The 22,065-nt window shown below is 40.9% G+C and overlaps 1 protein-coding gene across 1 annotated transcript in view; it reads left to right on the top strand.

Moving 5' to 3' along the window:
- LOC106560554 (calmodulin-regulated spectrin-associated protein 1-B) overlaps window positions 1–22,065 on the top strand; it is a 166,854-nt gene that overhangs the window by 10,516 nt on the left and 134,273 nt on the right. The gene's annotated exons all lie outside the window — the stretch shown is intronic.

Genomic DNA, 22,065 nt, shown 5'->3' with positions numbered 1-22,065 from the left:
CATGATTGTGGCCTGTGGAATGCTCTTTAGGTTTTATCACCCAAAGACATCGTAAATCTCCTTTGTCAGTGTTATCTCATAGAGGCCCTCAGTAGAACACACACACAATAGTTAACAGAATACTCTATTCTGTCAAATAAAGCAACCATTATAATGCAATACAAGCATTATAACATAATCTTGCAATTTCCATGACATTCCCCCATTTTGAGAGTCCTCAATTTAAAAGAAAATTACAAGATTTAAGAACATTCATTCACATGGAAAATGCATATATTCTACATAAACCAAAAATCACAAAAACAATAACTCATTGCATGGGGTTCCTGCACATGATCAGCTTCCACAACACTAACTCAGCCTCATTCAAACCCCCAACACATTTTTTTAAGCACTCTAGCAATTTGTCTGGGAAGGTTATGATACACAGTCACCTGCATGAACCCATGAAGAAAAACAAAAAATTCATACGGTTTATGAGATTCAAAGCTATATTTTCCATAGACAGTGAAAAGCACATATTTAATGCATAATGCAGTGCATGCAACAATGGAGTTTAATAAAATAAGCTTTAGTTATCTATCACACTCCAATGGATCAGCATAGTCTGTTGGACAAATCCAGGTAGTGACTCCTAGTTAAAATCGAATGTATTCCCTTGGTTCGTAATGAACATGACCCAAGACAAGCATCATGATTCCACTATTTATAAAGTAATGCCAATAGATCAAAATAGATTAGGATCAGTTTCATTCTCCAGATAAGAGTTCACCCTCTCCATTCACCATGGCATGTGTATAATAGTGTCAACATCTTTAGTTCGTAACAACAATCAAAACATTCTATCCCTAATACATTAATTGCTTCACTCCTATAGATATTAACATACTCAACTCAAATCAACCCTTCAGTTTTAAAAATCATTCAATTTCCAAATAAAATCATAATTAGAACCTAATTAATTATCCAACCTAAATTTTTAAATGACATTGCTCAGTGATTCAAATTGAGTGATAGGACCAAAGTAAAAAACTCAATTTAACACACATCAACATTGGCAGAATGTACATTTATATTAACATCCAGTATAATTATCCCATAATTCTACTATTAACTTTTTTTTTGTATCGCGATTATAATACAGATCAGTATCTCAATGCATTCTTACTCTAAATTACTATAATGTTACGTGGTGTAGACCTCTACAATCAACCTGATACCCCAAAAGTCTAAAAAAATTTGGGCACAGTTGACCAACCCCTCCTCCAGGCACTGATTCTTCTGGCGTCCTCTTCGTTCTTCTTCAGATAGCTTTACAGTTCAAAGTGGTTGGCCCATGATAATGTCCCAATTTCAATGTCTCACCTTTACCACCCATTATGTCTTGTCCATTCGTCAACCAGTATACCAGCAACATAAGAGAAGTTTAGAACAGCACCTTTCCCAATGCTCACTCCACGTGGACTCCCCTCACACTCCTGAGAGAAACTTGAGAGAAAAGCAGTTGATAGCTTAGATCGGATACTGTACACCGGTTGCTGGCTCGGCCATTCCTCTCGGTAGAAATGGTGCAGACAGGACCGAATTCAACGCCTTTGTCACTCTTCTTCAGCCAGTTAGAGGGGGGTTTGAGGTACACACACTGTTCGGTCCATTTATCTCTTCTATGCATTAAGATACCGTCTGATGTCACTTTTCATGATAACCTCGAAAGAACAGATCAGAACAACAGTTCAGTTCATTAACTACATGATAAAGTATTACTTTTACCAATTATTCTTAATACAAATGTCTAAACATATGTTAAAGAGAATAACACATTCTATTGAAACTATTCTTTCAAATTGGCTTATACTCCCCATCACACTGTCAACTCCATCGCAGAGCCACAGGATCAGGAAGTTAGACCTATAACCCATCAGGAATAGAACAGAACAAACACCACAACAATACACTCCTTCACATATCACTCCATACACTCCTACACATCACTGAAGGTGTGTAAACTTCAACCCAAAACCTCAAAGGATTGAATCCAAAACCTCAAAGGACTGTATCCTCCCCCATTTTTAACACATAACTCTCCATGAGAGTAATGTATAAAACAACGCTACTACTTGTCAAAAAAAATTCAAATAACATAATCAAATTAAAATCACTACTCTGAAAAACTCCACAAAGAAAAATGATTGTACCCATATGGTCATAGGAAAATAGACTTAAGGCAGCTTACCCTTAGTCAAAGGCAATGCCCTCTCTTTCTTCACATTGGTCCAAATTACAAATATGTCGAAGAACTATGAACTCCATCATAATTATCATTTACACAAATTACCTTGAAATCAGTATTACAAATGAACTTAACTTCATTATCCAAATGGCTTTCCAATGAGGGTGATCAAAGCACAATGGAAAGTCATGATAGAGGTCATACAAACCCTTCAAAGAAGTGTTTCTTATATTAGACAAATTAAAGAAAAATAGTCAAACATTTCCTACATGTTGTATCCCAGGTTCCCAGAACATTCCTTTATCAAAAGAGTTCACGTGTTTAATTAAAACTCAGAAAATAAAAATGTATAAAAATTCCAAGATATCTTGACAAATGGAAAGCTCACCAAACCCGAAGGAAATAGAATACACAAATCAAACAGTATTTTAAAAACACCAACAAATAGTCATAACAAAGGTGTTGTGTGTGTGGGTATTTGCAACCCCTAAGATAAACACAACAAAACATTTCCAGGCCTTTTCAATTTGGTAGTTTTACGGCCTCAATCTCACTCACTCTCCCCAAGATTATAGCCCCAGGAAACATTCCAAAGAGAGACAATGAAACCCCCATTTTCCCAGAAAAAAACACAAAACACTTCGTCAGCATTCATTATACTACACCGATTCAGAAACCCAAAAGTTAACTACAAACAAAACCTAATAATAATGATAATTCCACTGTACTCCCTCAAATCATTAATCATTAGTTTTAATCTTCCTCAATGTTTATATGTACTTAATTTAGCATGCGCTACCCTTAGACACAATTATCCTGCTATAATTACTATCTAAATGTAATCATTTTTCCTCTATCGCAAATGTAGTACATTTCTCAGCGTAAGGAATCAGTGAAATTCAATCCCAGGCGTTTAATAAAATGTTGTTTGAGACATGTTCTCCCATGTCTCCTTTAACATACATACTTTAGGTGACTTCCATCCATCCCAGAAGAAAGAATCCTATAAATACATCAGATAATACAATGTTTAATTAAGTGAAATCAACACCTAAAATAACCAGTAAACAAACCCATAACCCCTTTCCAGCAATCTAATCATTTCAACCTGTTGCATAAATTTAATAAAAACAAACCTGTTGTTTAACAAATCTAAAACCTTTAAAAAGTTTGTGCTGTTTCATCAGCGTAAGAGTCAAAACTAACATTTTTCCACTCATAGCTACAATGTTTGCATGCCCCAAAGGTCAATACTGTTCAGCTCGTACATTAATGATCTTCCTTCTTTCTGTACAGGGTCTGAAATTCCAATGTATGCAGATGATACAGTGATGTATGCATTCAAATAGTAAACAACAAGCTACACAAGAACTCACTACTGTAATGGTTAAGATGACAAAGTTGCTCAGGGACTGTTTGCATCTAAAAAAAAAACAGTCTGCAAAAATAAAATCAAACTCAAACTGCTATCCTCTTTAATGACCTGACATTGTTCCACGTAATGGAAACAGATTATAATGTTAGAGTACATTAACTTCCTGCTCAAATTCACTGGTGTTACCTAAACAATAAAACCAAGCAACAATCATCAGAAACTGACCACAAGACTTTTCCTTATTCACACCTGAATCCATTACAGCCCAACATAGCCCAGCGTGCACAACCAACTCTCCTATTCTAAGCAGTAGGCAAAAATATAACCCCTACTCAAACAACTTTCTGCCTTACCTCTATCGAAAGATTAAAAACAAACTTTACAACTTTCTCTTCTCTTTCGGCTTCACACTTATGAAATGTCCATGACTTTAAAAATAACATGTAAAGCGCCAAATTTATAAAATACATCAGTCAACCCTTTTGAATAAAAAATACATTTCGGTGGGCACAACTCTATCGCAATTACCTCTCCGCTATTATTAGAATTCATTAGATTTAGGTAACTGTCTCTTCTTTGATTCAGTTATTTAAATACGATTCCATTCTCAATATGTTATTTCAGCAGACCATTTAAGCAACAGACAACGTATTACATCGAAATGGCCTCGCTATTATTTTGAATGAATTAGTCTTTCAATTTAAACTAAACAAGCTATTAAAACGTTTAGTTTATATCTTAAACAAACACTAGCGACCGTATCTTTCCAGGCAAATAAACCAATAGTTGAATTACAATCAGAAACCCAGATTCTGTCGAATAAAACAACCATTATAATGCAATACAAGCATTATAACATAATCTTGCAATTTCCATGACACCAGTTACAGCTTCTTTTGACAAAGTTGACACAAAAAATATAATATAACCATCCAGGTGCACAGGTGAAATGGGTATGCTAGTTCTGAACATCACATGCTAATGTAAAAATCTGGTTTTTAATATAAATATGAACTTGATTGAACAAAACATGCATGTATTATATAACATAATGTCCTAGGAGTGTCATCTGATGAAGATCATCAAAGGTTAGTGCTGCGTTTAGCTGTGGTTTTGGTTTTTGTTGCATATATGCATGCTTTGAAAATGGCTGTGTGATTATTTTTGGCAGGGTACTCTCCTGACATAATCTAATGTTTTGTTTTCGCTGTAAAGCCTTTTTGAAATCGGACAGTGTGGTTAGATTAACGAGAGTCTTGTCTTTAAATAGCTGTAAAATAGTCATATGTTTTTTGAAATCGAAGTAATAGCATTTCAAAGGTTTTGAAATTCGCGCCACAGGATTCAACTGGCTGTTACGTAGGTGGGACGAATTCGTCCCGCCTAGCCCAGAGAGGTTAACATTTGCAATGCTGTCAGTGCATCCATTCGTTTGGTTCGGCTTGCCATTGTGAACTACACACGTTCTGTTGTACTCAGTGTCTGATTTGACTCTCTGAGGGGAAATTATATGCCATTTACAGCCTTTCATAATAAAATAATTAGACTGCCCACAATTCTTCATCATTACACTATTGTTCTAAATTCAATCATCCCCTTCACCCTCATCATTCAGATCAATCAAATTCAATCACCCTCATAATCATTCAATTCATTCAACACGTCATATGCACCATTATGAGTTTCTATCTGGTTTCTGTCGTCCATTCATCCATTGACGACAGAATAGCATATTTTAATGTTATTATGTTACAAGTTTTTTGCTTAGTAGCCAGAGCAATGTTGCCATGTGCTGAATGCATGGACAGCACTGATATTCTTGGGAAAAGTGACATTTTCAAATAGAGCTGCATCTTCTTATATTTTGAGTTTGACAAAGTGTCAGAGTTTAGATGTAGTTTCGAAGGGCCGGCTTTGCAGGCAGACTGGCATCATTTGTTTCCTTCTCATCAACTTGGATAGAGTCAAGGATATGTTTTTGTTTTCTTTACAAAAAATGGATTAGTAATAGAGTTATAGTAAATAAAAGTCTTGTAACAGCTTCTTTTTACAAAGTAAAATGTAGAAGAGAATGGTATCAACTAGGGCTGACCCCATTTAGTTGATTGTTTGGTTGATAGGCTGTTGGTCAAATGAGATTTATTTTAGTTGAGCAGTCGCAATTTATTACATTTTTCATGGTGCACAAGACACCGGTCTGATTCGCGCCTGTCTCATTGGACTAATCAATTGCTAGGCCACGGGGATGGCACAGTCGATCACGCTAAGACATGTGATACTGAAATTGTGTATGGTTATATTATGTAAAAAATAATGGTGCAACACTAATCTAATATTATTTTTGCGCTTTTCCAGCGTTGGATATGATCGCTGTCCGCGGTTCTGAAACATCTTCAGTGTGCCATACAATTGGCACTTTTCCCTATGTAGATTTGTGCGTAATAGCAAAGTTAACCAGCGTATTGGGATTGACAACAATGCGGCAGGGGCAGCAGCAGCAGAGACGAGGAAACAGCCCTTGCATTAAGCCTTATTCAGACGGGATGTGTTTTTCTGTGTTTCTTTAAAAAATATAGATGTTTAACCTTTTATTTAACTAGGAAAAGCCTTTTGAGACCCGGGCTGCGGTTCAAACTCACAAAAACCCCTCAGCCTCGTTTTAGTTTGCAAGTGTACAATTATGTTCACTTTGGGGCCTCCCCATAATTCAATTTGCGATGATTGTACATCCGCCAAAATCAGTCAAATTAAAACCTAAACGTCAACATACAAGTGTAAGTAAAAACAAATGTAAATAAGTTAGAAATTGTGCTACTAATGGACGATGGCACAAACACGTCTCGTAAAAGTAAATATGTTTTTGTTTGGTTATCTTTTGGATATTGTAGAAGTAAAAAAATGTCCTTCTTCAGAAGTCCCAGCTAGGCAGGCTAACGTCAGTTAGATAATTTATTAGCTATCATACAGTAGGCGTATATTAATCATTATTTATTTAATGTAAGTAGACATGCAATCATAATTGACTGTAACGCATATAAAGCACCCACAAGCTACCGGTGGCTGAAAACACAATCATCGCGGGATGAACGAGTGACGCATTTCGGGCGGTCCATTTAAAAATCATTCCTTCCTCCCTCGCCCCCTCGCCCTGCAAGTGTATATTCGTCAGATGTCATGATACATCATCAGAAGTGTCCATTTAATTTGAGGGGAGAGGGGGTGTCTTTTAACCTGTTATGGCTAGGGGGCAGTATTTTCACGGCTGGATAAAAAACGTACCCGATTTAATCTGGTTACTACTCCTACCCAGTAACTAGAATATGCATATAATTATTGGCTTTGGATAGAAAACACTCCAAAGTTTCTAAAACTGTTTGAATGGTGTCTGTGAGTATAACAGAACTCAAATGGCAGGTCAAAACCTGAGAGATTCCTTTACAGGAAGTGGCCTGTCTGACCATTTCTTGAACTTCTTTGCCATCTCTATCTTTTACAAAGGATCTCTGCTCTAACGTGACACTTCCTACGTCGTCCATAGGCGCTCAGAGCCCGGGAAAAACCTGAATGTCGTCATCCCAGCCCCAGGCTGAAACATATTATCGCCTTTCTCAAGTGGCCGATCAAGGGACTGTGGACTTAGGCGCGTGCCCTGGCCGCCCCCGTCTTTGTGATTTTTTTCCCTCTGTTTGCCGAAAAGGAGATTCCCGGTCGGAATATTATCGCTTTTTTACGAGAAAAATGGCGTAAAAATTGATTTTAAACAGCGGTTGACATGCTTCGAAGTACGGTAATGGAATATTTAGATTTATTTTGTCATGAATTGCGCCATGCGCGCGACCCTTCTTTACCATTCGGATAGTGTCTGGGACGCACGAACAAAACGCCGCTATTCGGATATAACGATGGATTATTTTGGACCAAACCAACATTTGTTATTGAAGTAGCAGTCCTGGGAGTGCATTCTGACGAAGACAACAAAAGGTAATCAAAGTTTTATAATAGTAAATCTGATATTGGTGAGTGCTAAACTTGCCGGGGGTCTAAATAGCTAGCCCGTGATGCCTGGGCTATGTACTTAGAATATTGCAAAATGTGCTTTCACCAAAAAGCTATTTTAAAATCGGACATATCGAGTGCATTCTGTATCTATAATTCTTAAAATAATTGTTATGCTTTTTGTGAACATTTATCGTGAGTAATTTAGTAAATTGTTAGCGAATTCCCCGGAAGTTTGCGGGGGGTATGCTAGTTCTGAACGTCACATGCTAATGTAAAAAGCTGGTTTTTGATATAAATATGAACTTGATTGAACAAAACATGCATGTATTGTATAACATAATGTCCTAGGGTTGTCATCTGATGAAGATCATCAAAGGTTAGTGCTGCATTTAGCTGTCTTCTGGGTTTTTGTGACATTATATGCTAGCTTGAAAAATGGGTGTCTGATTATTTCTGGCTTGGTACTCTGCTGACATAATCTAATGTTTTGCTTTCGTTGTAAAGCCTTTTTGAAATCGGACAGTGTGGTTAGATTAACGAGAGTCTTGTCTTTAAATAGCTGTAAAATAGTCATATGTTTGAGAAATTGAAGTAATAGCATTTCAAAGGTTTTGAAAATCGCGCCACAGGATTCAACTGGCTGTTGCGTAGGTGGGACGATTTCGTCCCCCCTAGCCCAGAGAGGTTAAGTGTTTGGACTGCAGCACCAGTCTCTTTTTCAAGGGAGACCTGGCCAAGAAGGCAGCAACAGTCAATACATTACAGAATTAAAACATACTACAATACAATTCAACAACATGATCCAGCCTAAAGAAAGCATTTACACTTCTGTAACAGTCTCCCATCAATTGCTTTTAATTAATTCAGTAGCACTAACATATCTAGATGAAGCATGGCTTGTAGACCATTCCGTGCCTCTGGTGCACAACAAGTGACCATAATTAATTGCAGAGAGAAAAGTGGCCTGAACAAGCTTCTTTCCAGCCATAAGCGGGAAGCAAGCCTTATTACGAAAATAAAAACCCAATTTACATTTAAGCTTCCTTAAAAGATTATCTACATGAACTTTAAAGGACAACTTGTCATCCAGCCATTTTTTGTTGGCATTTAGGTATTTTATTTATTTATTTAACCTTTATTTAACCAGGTGAGCTAGATGAGAACAAGTTCTCATTTACAACTGCGACCTGGCCAAGATAAAGCAAAGCAGTGCGACACAAACAACAACACAAAGTTACACATGGAATAAACAAACGTGGTCAATAATACAATGGAAAAGGTCTATATAGTGTGTGTGCAAATGAGGTAGGATAAGGGAGGTAAGGCAATAAAAGGGCCATAGTGGCGAAATAATAATACAATATAGCAATTAAACACTGGAGTGATAGATGTGCAGAGATGAGTGTGCAAGTAGAGATACTGGGGTGCAAAGGAGCAAAATAAATAACAGTATGGGGGATGAGGTAGTTGGATGGGCTATTTACAGATTGACTATGTACAGGTGCAGTGATCTGTGAGCTGCTCTGACAGCTGGTGCTTAAAGTTAGTGAGGGAGATATGAGTCTCCAGCATCAGTGATTTTTGCAGTTCGTTCCAGTCATTGGCAGCAGAGGCTTTGGCTTTGGGGCTTATACCTAGGTATTTTTAGGAGGACCCTTTCAATGGATAAGCCACCAGATGTGACTATTTAACCTTCAGTGGCTGAGTGCGAGCTGTGGTAAAGGTCATGAATTTTGTTTTTTGTACGTTCAAGACCAGTTTGAGACCATAAAGGGAGGCCTGCAGTGACTTAAAATCAGTCTGGAGCTCTTCAACTGAGAAGGAGCACATATATGAATGCATCATCTGCGTATAGAATAAACTTTGCTGGTTGTATCCAATTTCCCAAGTCATTAACTTCTCTAGGGCCAGTGGGACGATTTCGTCCCATCTACGTAACAGCCAGTGGAATCCCGTGGCGCGTTATTCAAATACCTTAGAAATGCTATTACTTCAATTTCTCAAACATATGACTATTTTACACCATTTTAAAGACAAGACTCTCGTTAATCTAACCACACTGTCCGATTTCAAAAAGGCTTTACAACGAAAGCAAAACATTAGATTATGTCAGCAGAGTACCCAGCCAGAAATAATCAGACACCCATTTTTCAAGCTAGCATATAATGTCACATAAACCCAAATCACAGCTAAATGCAGCACTAACCTTTGATGATCTTCATCAGATGACAATCTTAGGACATTATGTTATACAATACATGCATGTTTTGTTCAATCAAGTTCATAATTATATCAAAAACCAGCTTTTTACATTAGCATGTGACGTTCAGAACTAGCAAACTTCCGGTGAATTTACTTTTCGGTGAAAGCACATTTTGCAATATTCTAAGTAGATAATCCGGCATCACAGGGCTAGCTATTTAGACACCCAGCAAGTTTAGCCCTGACCAAAGTCAGATTTACTATAAGAACATTTTTATTACCTTTGCTGTTCTTCGTCAGAATGCACTCCCAGGACTTCTACTTCAATAACAAATGTTGGTTTGGTTCAAAATAATCCATAGTTATATCCAAATAGCGGCGTTTTGTTCGTGCGTTCGACACTATCCGAAAGGGTAAAGAAGGGTGACGCGCCCGACGCGTTTCGTGACAAAAAAATTCTAAATATTCCATTACCGTACTTCGAAGCATGTCAACCGCTGTTTAAAATCAATTTTTATGCCATTTTTCTCGTAAAAAAGCGATAATATTCCGACCGGGAAATCGTGTTTTAGTACAAAGAGAGAGAAAATAAAAACATGGTGTCGCCCCGTGCACGTGCCTCAGTCTGATGGTCCTCTGATAGACCACTTACCAAAGGCGCTAATGTTTTTCAGCCAGGGGCTGGAATTACATCATTCAGCTTTTTCCCGGGTTCTGAGAGCCTATGGGAGCCGTAGGAAGTGTCACGTTACAGCAAAGATCCTAAGTTTTCAATAAACAGAGCCAAGAAGCCCAAGGAATGGTCAGAGAGGGCACTTCCTGTACAGAATCTTCTCAGGTTTTTGCCTGCCATATGAGTTCTGTTATACTCACAGACACCATTCAAACAGTTTTAGAAACTTTAGGGTGTTTTCTACCCAAAGCCAATAATTATATACATATTATAGTTTCTGGGCAATAGTAATAACCAGATTAAATCGGGTACGTTTTTTTATCCAGCCGTGTTAATACTGCCCCCTAGCCCTAACAGGTTAATGAAAATTGAGAACAACACAGGTGTCACAGCTGTCGTGGAAGAGAGAATGGGACCAAGGCGCAGCGGGTTGCGTGCTCAACATATTTATTAAATAAAATGAGAACACCACGGAAAAACAATAAACAAACTAACGACAGGAACGGAGAAGCAGGCTCAACAAAAGCAGTGCTCTCAAACAACTACCCACAAGTGACAAACAAAAACACACACCTATTTATAGGACTCCCAATCAGAGGCAACTAGAAACACCTGCCTGCAATTGAGAGTCCATCACCCAACCTACACGTAGAAAACGACCCTAGAACATACACAACACAAACCCTCTGCCAGCGGCTCCCTCTGCTGGTCAGGACGTGACAGTTCCCCCCCTAAAGGTGCAGACCCTGAATGCACCTCAAAAGAAAAACACAGAAAACCCCCAAAACAAACTGAAAAATCCCCCTAAACTACAGGGAGGGAAGGCACTGTGCTACACCCCCCCCCTCCCCAACCCACCTATATCGGAGGCGGCTCAGGTGCGGGACGTGGACCCCGCTCCACCCTGACTCCGCCCGGCTGGCGGGCGATTCTTGCTGCGCCCGGCTGGCGGGTGTCTCTGGCTGCGCCCGTCTGGCGGGCGGCGATGGCTGCGCCCGTCTGGCGGGCGGCGATGGCTGCGCCCGGCTGGCGGGCGGCGATGGCTGCGCCCGGCTGGCGGGCGGCGATGGCGGCTCCTGACTGGCGGAGGCGGCTCCTGACTGGCGAGGCGGCTCTGGCGGCTCCTGACTGGCGGGCGGCTCTGGCGGCTCCTGACTGGCGGGCGGCTCTGGCCGCACCAGACTGGTGAGGCAGGGCTGACGCACTAGAAGCTTGATGCGTGGGGCTGGGACTGGATGTGCCAGCCTGGAGACACGCACCTCAAGGCTAGTGCGTGTAGCGAGAACAGGCCGAGTTGGACTGGGTTGACGCACTAGAAGCCTGATGCGTGGGGCTGGTACTGGACGTGCCAGCCTGGAGACACGCACCTCAGGGCTAATGCGGGAACAGGCCGAGGCGGACTGGGTTGATGCACTAGAAGCCTGATGCGTGGGGCTGGTACTGGACGTGCCAGCCTGGAGACACGCACCTCAAGGCTAGTGCGTGTAGTGGGAAACACTGGACCGTAGAGGCGCACTGGCGGTCTCGAGTGCAGGGCTGGCATCACCCCTACTGGCTGGATGCCCACTTTCCCCTGGCACATGCGGGGCGCTGGTACTGCGTGTACCGGCCTGAAAATACCCGGCCTCGCCACAGCACCCATCACCCCAAAGCACGGGACCTGTCCAGTATGTCTCTGCCCAAAAAGGGTACGGGGAGCTGGCCTGGGGCTCCATCCTCGCCCCGCCAAACTGCCCTTGTGCCCCCCCCAAAAAAAATATTGGGGCTGCCTCTCGGGCTCCCTTACCAGCTGTGTTCCCCGGTCCTCGCCAGATTTCCTCCGCTGCTTGGTCCTGTTGTGGTGGGTAGTTCTGTCACAGCTGTCGTGGAAGAGAGAATGGGACCAAGGCGCAGCGGGTTGCGTGCTCAACATATTTATTCAATAAAATGAGAACACCACGGAAAAACAATAAACAAACTAACGACAGGAACAGAGAAGCAGGCTCAACAAAAGCAGTGCTCTCAAACAACTACCCACAAGTGACAAACAAAAACACACACCTATTTATAGGACTCCCAATCAGAGGCAACTAGAAACACCTGCCTCTAATTGAGAGTCCAGCACCCAACCTACACATAGAAAACTACCCAAGAACATGCACAACACAAACCCTCTGCCACGTCCTGACCAAAACTAATACAATTTCTCCCTCTGCTGGTCAGGACGTGACAACAGGAGCTAAAATGGAACCCTGGGGCACATCTCTATTAATCTCAAGATAGCTAGACTTGTGATTGTCAGCATATACACATTGTGTTCTGTCAAAGATAGTTCCTAAACCAATTAACTACCCCTGAACTGAGATGAATGTTACTGAGTCTAGCTACCAACGATTCATGGTCAACTGAATCAATTGCCTTTGATAAATCAACAAACAGAGCAGCACAATGTTGCTTTTTATCAAGTGCATTTGTCATTTGCCACTGCCATAGCTGCAGTTGTGCTGTGCCCCGATCTAAAGCCAGACTGAACCCCGCTCAGTATGTTGTTTTCAAATTTTTTTAACTGTGAATTCACTACCGATTCATAGACTTTGGCCAGGATAGGGAGTTTGGAGATAGTTGTTAGCATCTGAGGGATCTTCACCCTTTAGTGGTGGGAGGACTTAAGCTGATTTCCAAATTCTTGGTATGGAATTGGTCAATAGACTGAAGTTGAAAATGTGAGCCAAAGGTTCATTAATAATACCAGCTGCTATCTTTTAAGAGGTAGGGGCCCAGGTTGTCTGGACCTGCAGACTTTTTAGTGTCTATTACTTGTAGTGCTTTATTGACCTCAGCATAAGAAACAGGCTCAAAGTTAAAATGGTTCACATGAGGGCCTATATCATAGTTTACTGTGACATAGCTTACATTAGAGAGCTGGGCCCCACCATCATCAATAACCGAACCAGCAGATGTGAAGTGCATGTTAAAGTCCTACAATATCAGCTTTATCCTTCACTTCATTAGAATCCATCATTAAATGGTCAGGAAGGCCGGAGGATACATTAGAACCTGACACTGATTTGATTAGCTTCCAGAACTTGGTAGGATTGTTTAGGTTCTCTGTGACTGCATTTAGATAGAAATCTGATTTGGACTTCCTGATCAAACCTCTACATTTGTTTCTTAGTGCTCTGAAGGAGGCCCAGTCAACAGGAGCATTTGTATATCTTGCTTGAGCCCAAGAGACAGTTCTCCTTCTAATTAATTCTGCCAAGTTATCTGAAAACCAGGGATTGTCCCATCTACTGATTCTAAATTTCTTCACAGGAGCATCTTATCATGTGGTTTTTAATCTTTTTGGCCTTCCTGTGACATTGGGTGCTGTAGGTGTCCTGGAGGGAAGGTAGTTTGCCCCTGATGATGCGTTGGACAGACAGCACCACCCTCTTGGAGAGCCCTGCTTTTGCGGGTGGTGCAGTTGCCGTACCAGGCAGTGATACAGCCCGACAGGATGCTCTCAATTGTGCATCAGTAAAGGTTTGTGGGTTTTAGGTGCCAAGCAAAATTTCTTCAGCCTCCTGAGGTTGAAAAGGCGCTATTGCGCCTTCTTCACCACACTGTCTGTGTGGGTGTACCATTTCAGATCGTCAGGGATGTGTACGCCGATGAACATGAAGCTTTCCACCTGCTCCACTGTGGTCATGTTAATGTGGATAGCATGCTCCCTCTGCTGTTTCCTGAAGTCCACGATCTGCTCCTTTGTTTTGCTGACATTGAGTGAGAGGTTATTTTCCTGGCACCACACTCCCAGGGCCCTCACCTCCTCTCTGTAGGCTGTCTCGTCATTGACGGTAATCAGGCCTACTACTGTTGTGTCGTCTGCAAACGTGATGATTAAGTTGGAGGCGTGCGTGGCCACGCAGTCATGGGGAGTACAGGGAGGGGGCTGAGCACGCACCCTTGTGGGGCCCCTGTGTTGAGGATCAGCTAAGTGGAGGCATTGTTTCCTATCTTCACCACCTGGGGCGGCCTGTCAGAAAGTCCAGGACTTAGTTGCACAGGGCGGGGTTCAGACGCAGGGCCCCGAGCTTAATGATGCACTTGGAGGGTACTATGGTGTTGAATGCTGAGCTATAGTCAATGAACAGCATTCTTACATAGGTTTTCCTCTTGTCCAGATGGGATAGGGCAGTGTGATGGCGATTGCATCATCTGGATCTATTGGTGTGGTAAGCAAATTGAAGTGGGTCTAGGGTGTCAGTTAAGGTAGAGGTGATATGATCCTTAACCTCTCTAGGGGGTGTGGGACGCTACCGTCCCACCTGGCCAACATCCAGTGAAATTGCAGAGCGCCAAATTCAAAATCAGAAATACTCATTATAAAAATTCATAAAACATACGAGTGTTATACATCGGTTTAAAGATGAACTTCTTGTTAATCCAACCACAGTGTCAATTTCAAAAATACTTTACGGCGAAAGCAAACCATGCGATTATCTGAGAACAGCGCCCAGCAGACAAATCATTAAAAACTGTAACCAGCCAAGTAGAGGATTAAAAAAAGTCAGAAATAACGATAAAATTATTTGATGATCTTCATATGGTTATACTCACAAGACTCCCAGTTACCCAATAAATGTTCGTTTTGTTCGATAAAGTCCCTCTTTATATCCAAAAACCTCAGTTTTGTTAGCGCGTTTTGTTCAGAAATCCACTATCTCAAACAACATCCGTTGAAATTGCAGAGCGTGAAACTCAACAAAACAGAAATTCCCATAATAAACATACATAAAAGATACAAGTGTTAACACCAGCTTAAAGATAAACTTCTTGTTAATCCAACCGCTGTGTCAGATTTCAAAAATGCTTTACGGCGAAAGCAAACTATGCGATTATCTGAGAACAGCGCCCAGCAGACAAATCATTACAAACAGTAACAAGCCAAGTAGAGGAGTAACAAAAGTCAGAAATAGCGATAAAATCTATCACTTACCTTTGATGATCTGCATATGGTTGCACTCCCAAGACTCCATGTTACACAATAAATGTTCATTTTGTTCGATAAATTCCCTCTTTTAATATTCAAAAACCTCAGTTTTGTTGGTGTGTTTTGTTCAGTAATCCATTGGAACAAAGCGTGGTCACAGCAGACAGACGACAAATCCAAAAAGTACCATAAAAGTTCGTAGAAACATGTCAAACGATGTTTATAATCAATCCTCAGGTTGTTTTTGTCATAAATAATCGATCATATTTCAACCGGACAATAACTTCGTCAATAGAAAAGGAAAAACAAGAAAGGCTCTCGCGCAGGTCACGCGCAGGACTCATGTCTGGAAATTTCCACTGTCCTCTCATTGAAAGTTTCTCCCTCATTTTTCAGAGTAAAAGCCTGAAACAATGCCTAAAGACTGGCCATATGTAGTGGAAGCCATAGTATGGTGGATAGGCTTTCAATGGAAAAACAGCCATTTCATAATAATAGCACTTCCTGGATGGATTTTCCTCAGGTTTTCGCCTGCCATATCAGTTCTGTTGTACTCACACACATTATTTTAACAGTTTTGGAAACGTTAGTGTTTTCTATCCAAATCTACCAATTATATGCATATCCTAGCTTCTGGGCCTGAGTAGCGGGCAGTTTACTTTGGCCACGCTTTTCATCCAAAATTCCGAATGCTGCCCCCTACCCTAGTGAAGTTAACTAGTCTCTGAAAGCACTTCATGATGATAGTAATTTAGTTATCTTAGTTTAGTAGATTTGGATAGAAAACACTAAAGTGTATTCGTTGATGTTATTCTTAGAGGCTACCCGGAATTTATCCCAGTCTTGAAGCGTGGATTCCGATTGGTCAGACCAGTGTTGAATAGTCCTTAGCACAGGTACTTTCTGTTTGAGTTTCTGCCTATAGGAAGGATGGAGCAGAATGGAGTGTGGTCAGATTTGGTGGGGGAGGGCCTTGTAAGCAATTCGAAAAGCTGAGTAACAGTGGTCTGTTTTCGGTTAATGTTTTGGTTGAACTTTGGTTGCGTTTTCCTCAAATTTGCTTTGTTAAAATCCCCAGCTACAATAAATGTGACTATAACTGAAGACAATTTTCTTTGGTGGTAATACGGTAGGCATTTGATTGTGAGGTATTCTAGGTTGGGTGAACAAAAGGACTTGAGTTTTTGTATGTTATCACAATTACACGATGAGTAGTTAAGTAGTTCTTTATTCCTGTCTGCGCGATATACTGAGAACCCAGCTGGGTGTATGGACAAAGACCGTATATCCCAACAGAGCCATGTTTCCGTGAAACAGAATGTTACAATCCCTGATGTCTCTGGAAGGAGATTCTCGCCCTGAGCTTGTCTACTTTTATATCCAGAGACTGAACATTAGCAAGTAATATACTCTGAAGCGGTGGATGGTGTGCCCGCCTCCTGAATCAGACTAGAAGTCCACACCGAATACCTCTTCTCTGCCGGCGGTGTTTTGGATCAGCTTCTAGAATCAGTTAAATTGCCCTGGGGGGTACAAACAAAGGATCCAATTCGGGAAAGTCGTATTCCCGGTCGTAATGCTGGTGAGTTACCGCTGCTCTGATATCCAAGTTATTTCCGGCTGTATGTAATAACACACAATATTTCCTGGGATAATGTAAGAAATAACACACAAAAAAACAATTATTTTGTAGGCAGATTAAATAATTGCACAATATTAAGAGAGTCACCACAGTTATTTAAAACTCTGTTACAGATGTAAGCATGTCCCAGATCAGTTCAATTCAGTCATTTAGCTTGTGCAGGACATCGGAGAGTTATGTGCGTCTCCCGAAGCCGAGAGTGTTCACTTTAACCGCAAGCAATTCAAAATGTTTGGCTTTGGAAATCGAGGTATTAAACTTGGATTTCTCATGAATTACAACCCCTCCTCCTTTGCTCGTGCGATCTGTTCTAAAAACCTTGTACTTATCAATAGAAATCCAATTATTTGACACGTCTTTAGCCAAGCTTCTGATAAAACCGCTATGTCCGCATTTGTCGTATTGACCCATATGTGACCAACCGGCTCAAATAGGTCTTATGTAGCAAAATGATTATTTAAAAGTAGAGACTCAGAGCTGCAAAATGGTATATCATACACTACAGTTGAGGAACAATGGGAAATGGCCTTTTTAATATTTTGGTACTACTACTGGAGAGCTCTTCTTTGTCTACACCCATTCAGCATCGTTCACACCCTCTTAAGCTTTAGTACGACCCATCTCTTTAAGTGTTGATCCAAGCGTTCTGTACTAAGAGCAGTCAAGCACCCAAGCTAACTTGCTAGCTACATCCAGACACAAATGAGAGAACAGCTCACTGAACATTACTCGCCCAAGCAAAGCTGGTGAGGATGTTATGTTATCCAGAGCGTTGGTGACTGCAACTGTGCTGTCAGATTGTCCGTTCGTAAATTTAGAGCATTTCGCTCTCGGGGGATTCAGAGCACACACAGGACTCTCTGGCCAATGAGTAGGGTTGATCCGAACATTCTGACCTCACAACGGCAGTCAAGCACCCAAGCTAACTGGCTAACATTGGCTAGCTTGCTATCTACTTCCAGACACAAATGAGAGAACACCCCACTCTGACCATTTTACTGGCCCTTGCAGATCTGGTTAGACTGTTTTATGTTATCCAGAGTGTTGGAGACTGCAACTGTGTTGCTGGCAAAAATGTTTTGCCAACGTTTACTGACACCGGCCATATTCAACAGGTTTTGAACGTTCGCAAATTCATCAGTTATTCTGCGCTCGGGCACTCTCAGTCTAGAATGCTCTGATATTGGAGTAGATGGCCAGACTGAATTTACGAACACACCCAAAATGGTTACTTGCATAGTGGAGTCTTTTGTTAAGACATGTAGCTAGCTAGCTAGGTAAACAATGAACCATAATCCCAACTCATGACGTTCCTGAACCAACCAGGTTCAATGTTAGCCTGGTATCATTAGGCTATTGCTAGCCAAGCAAATGTCTCTTTCTGTCAAAATTTGAAATGTGTTATATCTGAAAATGTAGCTAGCTAGACTTTCTTACCCATATACGTCATTCATGGATGGACGCGTCTCCGGTGTCAGATGACATGGTTGCCCTTAGTTTGAAGATGTAATCTGGAATGTCTATCTCCTTGGCTATCATACTCGAATTCCACTGATTTCAAAATCCGGTCCTCCAGAAAGTGGATAGCACACTTATGCAGTTTTATTACACGATACATATAAAAAAAGCTGCATTAGACAGGATTACCTAGACATAGAGACCAGCAGCTTAAATAGACAGTAACGTGGTATATGGCAGAGCAATCCAAACTCGTCTCTCAGCATGTCCAGCCCACTCATTATCTCATCCAATCATTGCTAGTGGGAAAGTTGCTGCCTTTTTCTGTGGCTCAACCAACTAGACTCGTAATTTAACAATTTTATTCGTATTTACAAATGGCATGCAAGTTTGTTATTAAGGCACATGAAAGCTCACATGTTCCTGAAGGTAAGGCTTGCATTTTGATAGAAATATGTTTACGTTCAAACGTCTCTCCTGTGAAGTATTGACATGCGACATACACCTAGTTTCCTGAAACGGGTCACATATTCTAATCATGTCTATTCTGACATTAACCTCTATGGGCTAGGTGGGACGCTAGCGTCCCCCCCGTGGTGCACTCCATCAACAGCAGGTGCATTTCAAGAGCGGCAAATTTGAATCCAAATAAATGTCAAAATTCAAATTTTTCAAACATACAACTATTTTACACCCTTTGAAAGATAAACATCTCCTTAATCTAACCACGTTTTACGATTTCAAAAAGGTTTTACGGCAAAAGCATAAATTTAGAGTATGTTAGGACAGTACATTTACAAGAGTTGTGTGTAATGTTTTGTCAATTCAAAGACAAGGTCACCAAAACCATAAAACCAGCTAAAATGATGCACTAACCTTTTACAATCTCCATCAGATGACACTCCTAGGACATTATGTTAGACAATGCATGCATTTTTAGTTCTATCAAGTTCATATTTATATCCAAAAACAGCGTTTTACTATGGCATTGATGTTGAGGAAATCGTTTCCCTCCAATAACCGGCAGTCAAGTCAACACCACAAATTAAATAATTAAAATTAGAAAACATTGGTAAAATATTATATTGTCATTTAAAGAATTATAGATTTACATCTCTTGAACGCAATCAACTTGCCAGATTTAAAAATAACCTTACTGGGAAATCACACTTTGCAATAATCTGAGCACTGCGCCCAGAAAAATACGCGTTGCGATACAGACTAGACGTCATGTTGGGGAGATCTAAAATCGAAAATACTATGTAAATAATCCATTACCTTTGATTCTCTTCATCAGATGTCACTTCCAGGTATCACAGGTCCATAACGAATGTAGTTTTGTTCAAAAAAGCTCATCATTTATGTCCAAAAATCTCCGTCTTGTTCGCACATGATCTAAGCCAGCCGGACTTCTCGTCATGAACGAGGGGAAAAAAATATATTTACGTTCGTTCAAACATGTCAAACGTTGTATAGCATAAATCATTAGGGCCTTTTTTAACCAGAACATGAATAATATTCAAGGTGGACGAATGCATACTCTTTTATAACGTATTGGAACGAGGGTACCCAACATGAACTCGCGCGCCAGGTGTCTAATGGGCCATCATCGTTCCATGGCTCTTGTTCGGTCAGATCTCCCTCCAGAAGACTCAAAACACTTTGTAAAGGCTTGTGACATCTAGTGGAAGCAATAGGAAGTGCCAAAATATTCCTCAGCCCCTGTGTTTTTCAATGGGATAGGTTTAAAGGTAATACAACACATCAGGTATCCACTTCCTGTCAGAAAATGTCTCAGGGTTTTGCCTGCCAAATGAGTTCTGTTATACTCACAGACACCATTCAAACAGTTTTAGAAACTTTAGAGTGTTTTCTATCCATATATAATAAGTATATGCATATTCTAGTTACTGGGTAGGATTAGTAACCAGATTAAATCGGGTACAATTTTTTATCCAGCCGTGCAAATACTGCCCCCTAGCCCTAACAGGTTAACATGCAAGAGGCCAAAACCTTCTCTGTTTTTAAAGTCATAGGGAGTTGGTAGAGATTGCATGGTATCTGCCGGCCCAGGGTTTAGTTGCACATTACCAGAGAGCAACAATAAAAGCATAACAATACATCTCAGTTGCCCAATGCGTGAGGACTTGTCTTCCGTCACAGAACATTTTTGGGGAAGTATGCCATCAAGTGTAGGCCCACTTTCGTGTGTTTGCAAATTGTAGGGCATAAGGCGACGATAATTCACTCAACCATTGATCATTCAGCCTATTTAATCCAGGATGGCATTGAAAAAAGAGCAGGCACAGTAACAGATACATTTTGCAGGTTTTTAGAATTCTTTCAGCACAGGTGTTCAACGACCAGTAGACGTTGTGTTTCGACGTAGATTTTCCCACTGCGCATCAGGTTTTCCAATCTGGCAACAGTTTCTCCGGTCCTAGCCTTCAGTGTGCACCTGCGCTCAAGTAGCAGGCCTTGCGAGCAGACAGAAGCTCCTGACTTGAGGCAAAAAAAAGGCTTTCTCAATCAGTAATCTTTACAAGAAAATTTTGTAAAATAGAGACTGAGATCTAAAAAGAATAGTTATATACAGTATCATCCTGCACATCAAAATTGTTTTCTTCTGTAGACAGGATCAGGGTCATTAAAACATTAACCTGTCTGGGAACGTGGGCCACCCTAGTCAACAGCCAGTGGAATCGCGTTTCGCGAAATACAAAACCTCATAAATGCTATAACATCAATTTCTCAAACATATGACTATTTTACACCATTTTATAGATACACCTCTCCTGAATCGAACCACGTTGTCCAATTTCAAAAAGGCTTTACAGCATAAGCAAAACATTAGATTATGTTAGGAGAGTACCCTGCCAAAAAAAAATCACACTGCCATTTTCAAAGCAACTGGCATGCATCACAAATACCCAAAACACAGCTAAATGCAGCACTAACCTTTGACAATCTTCATCAGATGACACTCCTAGGACATCATGTTACACAATACATGCATTTTTTGTTCGATAAAGTTCATATTTATACACTGCTCAAAAAATAAAGGGAACACTTAAACAACACCATGTAACTCCAAGTCAATCACACTTCTGTGAAATCAAACTGTCCACTTAGGAAGCAACACGGATTGACAATACATTTCACATGCTGTTGTGCAAATGGAATGGACAACAGGTGGAAATTATAGGCAATTTGCAAGACACCCCCAATAAAGGAGTGGTTCTGCAGGTGGGGACCACAGACCACTTCTCAGTTCCTATGCTTCCTGGCTGATGTTTTGGTCACTTTTGAATGCTGCCGGTGCTTTCACTCTAGTGGTAGCATGAGACGGAGTCTACAACCCACACAAGTGGCTCAGGTAGTGCAGCTCATCCAGGATGGCACATCAATGCGAGCTGTGGCAATAAGGTTTGCTGTGTCTGTCAGCGTAGTGTCCAGAGCATGGAGGCGCAACCAGGAGACAGGCCAGTACATCAGGAGACGTGGAGGAGGCCGTAGGAGGGCAACAACCCAG

This window comes from Salmo salar, chromosome ssa01 (assembly GCF_905237065.1).
Source record: "Salmo salar chromosome ssa01, Ssal_v3.1, whole genome shotgun sequence".
Classification (NCBI taxonomy): Eukaryota; Metazoa; Chordata; class Actinopteri; order Salmoniformes; family Salmonidae; genus Salmo; species Salmo salar.
Note: the sequence above shows the minus strand (reverse complement) of the source record. Positions and strands in the feature narration are given on the sequence as shown.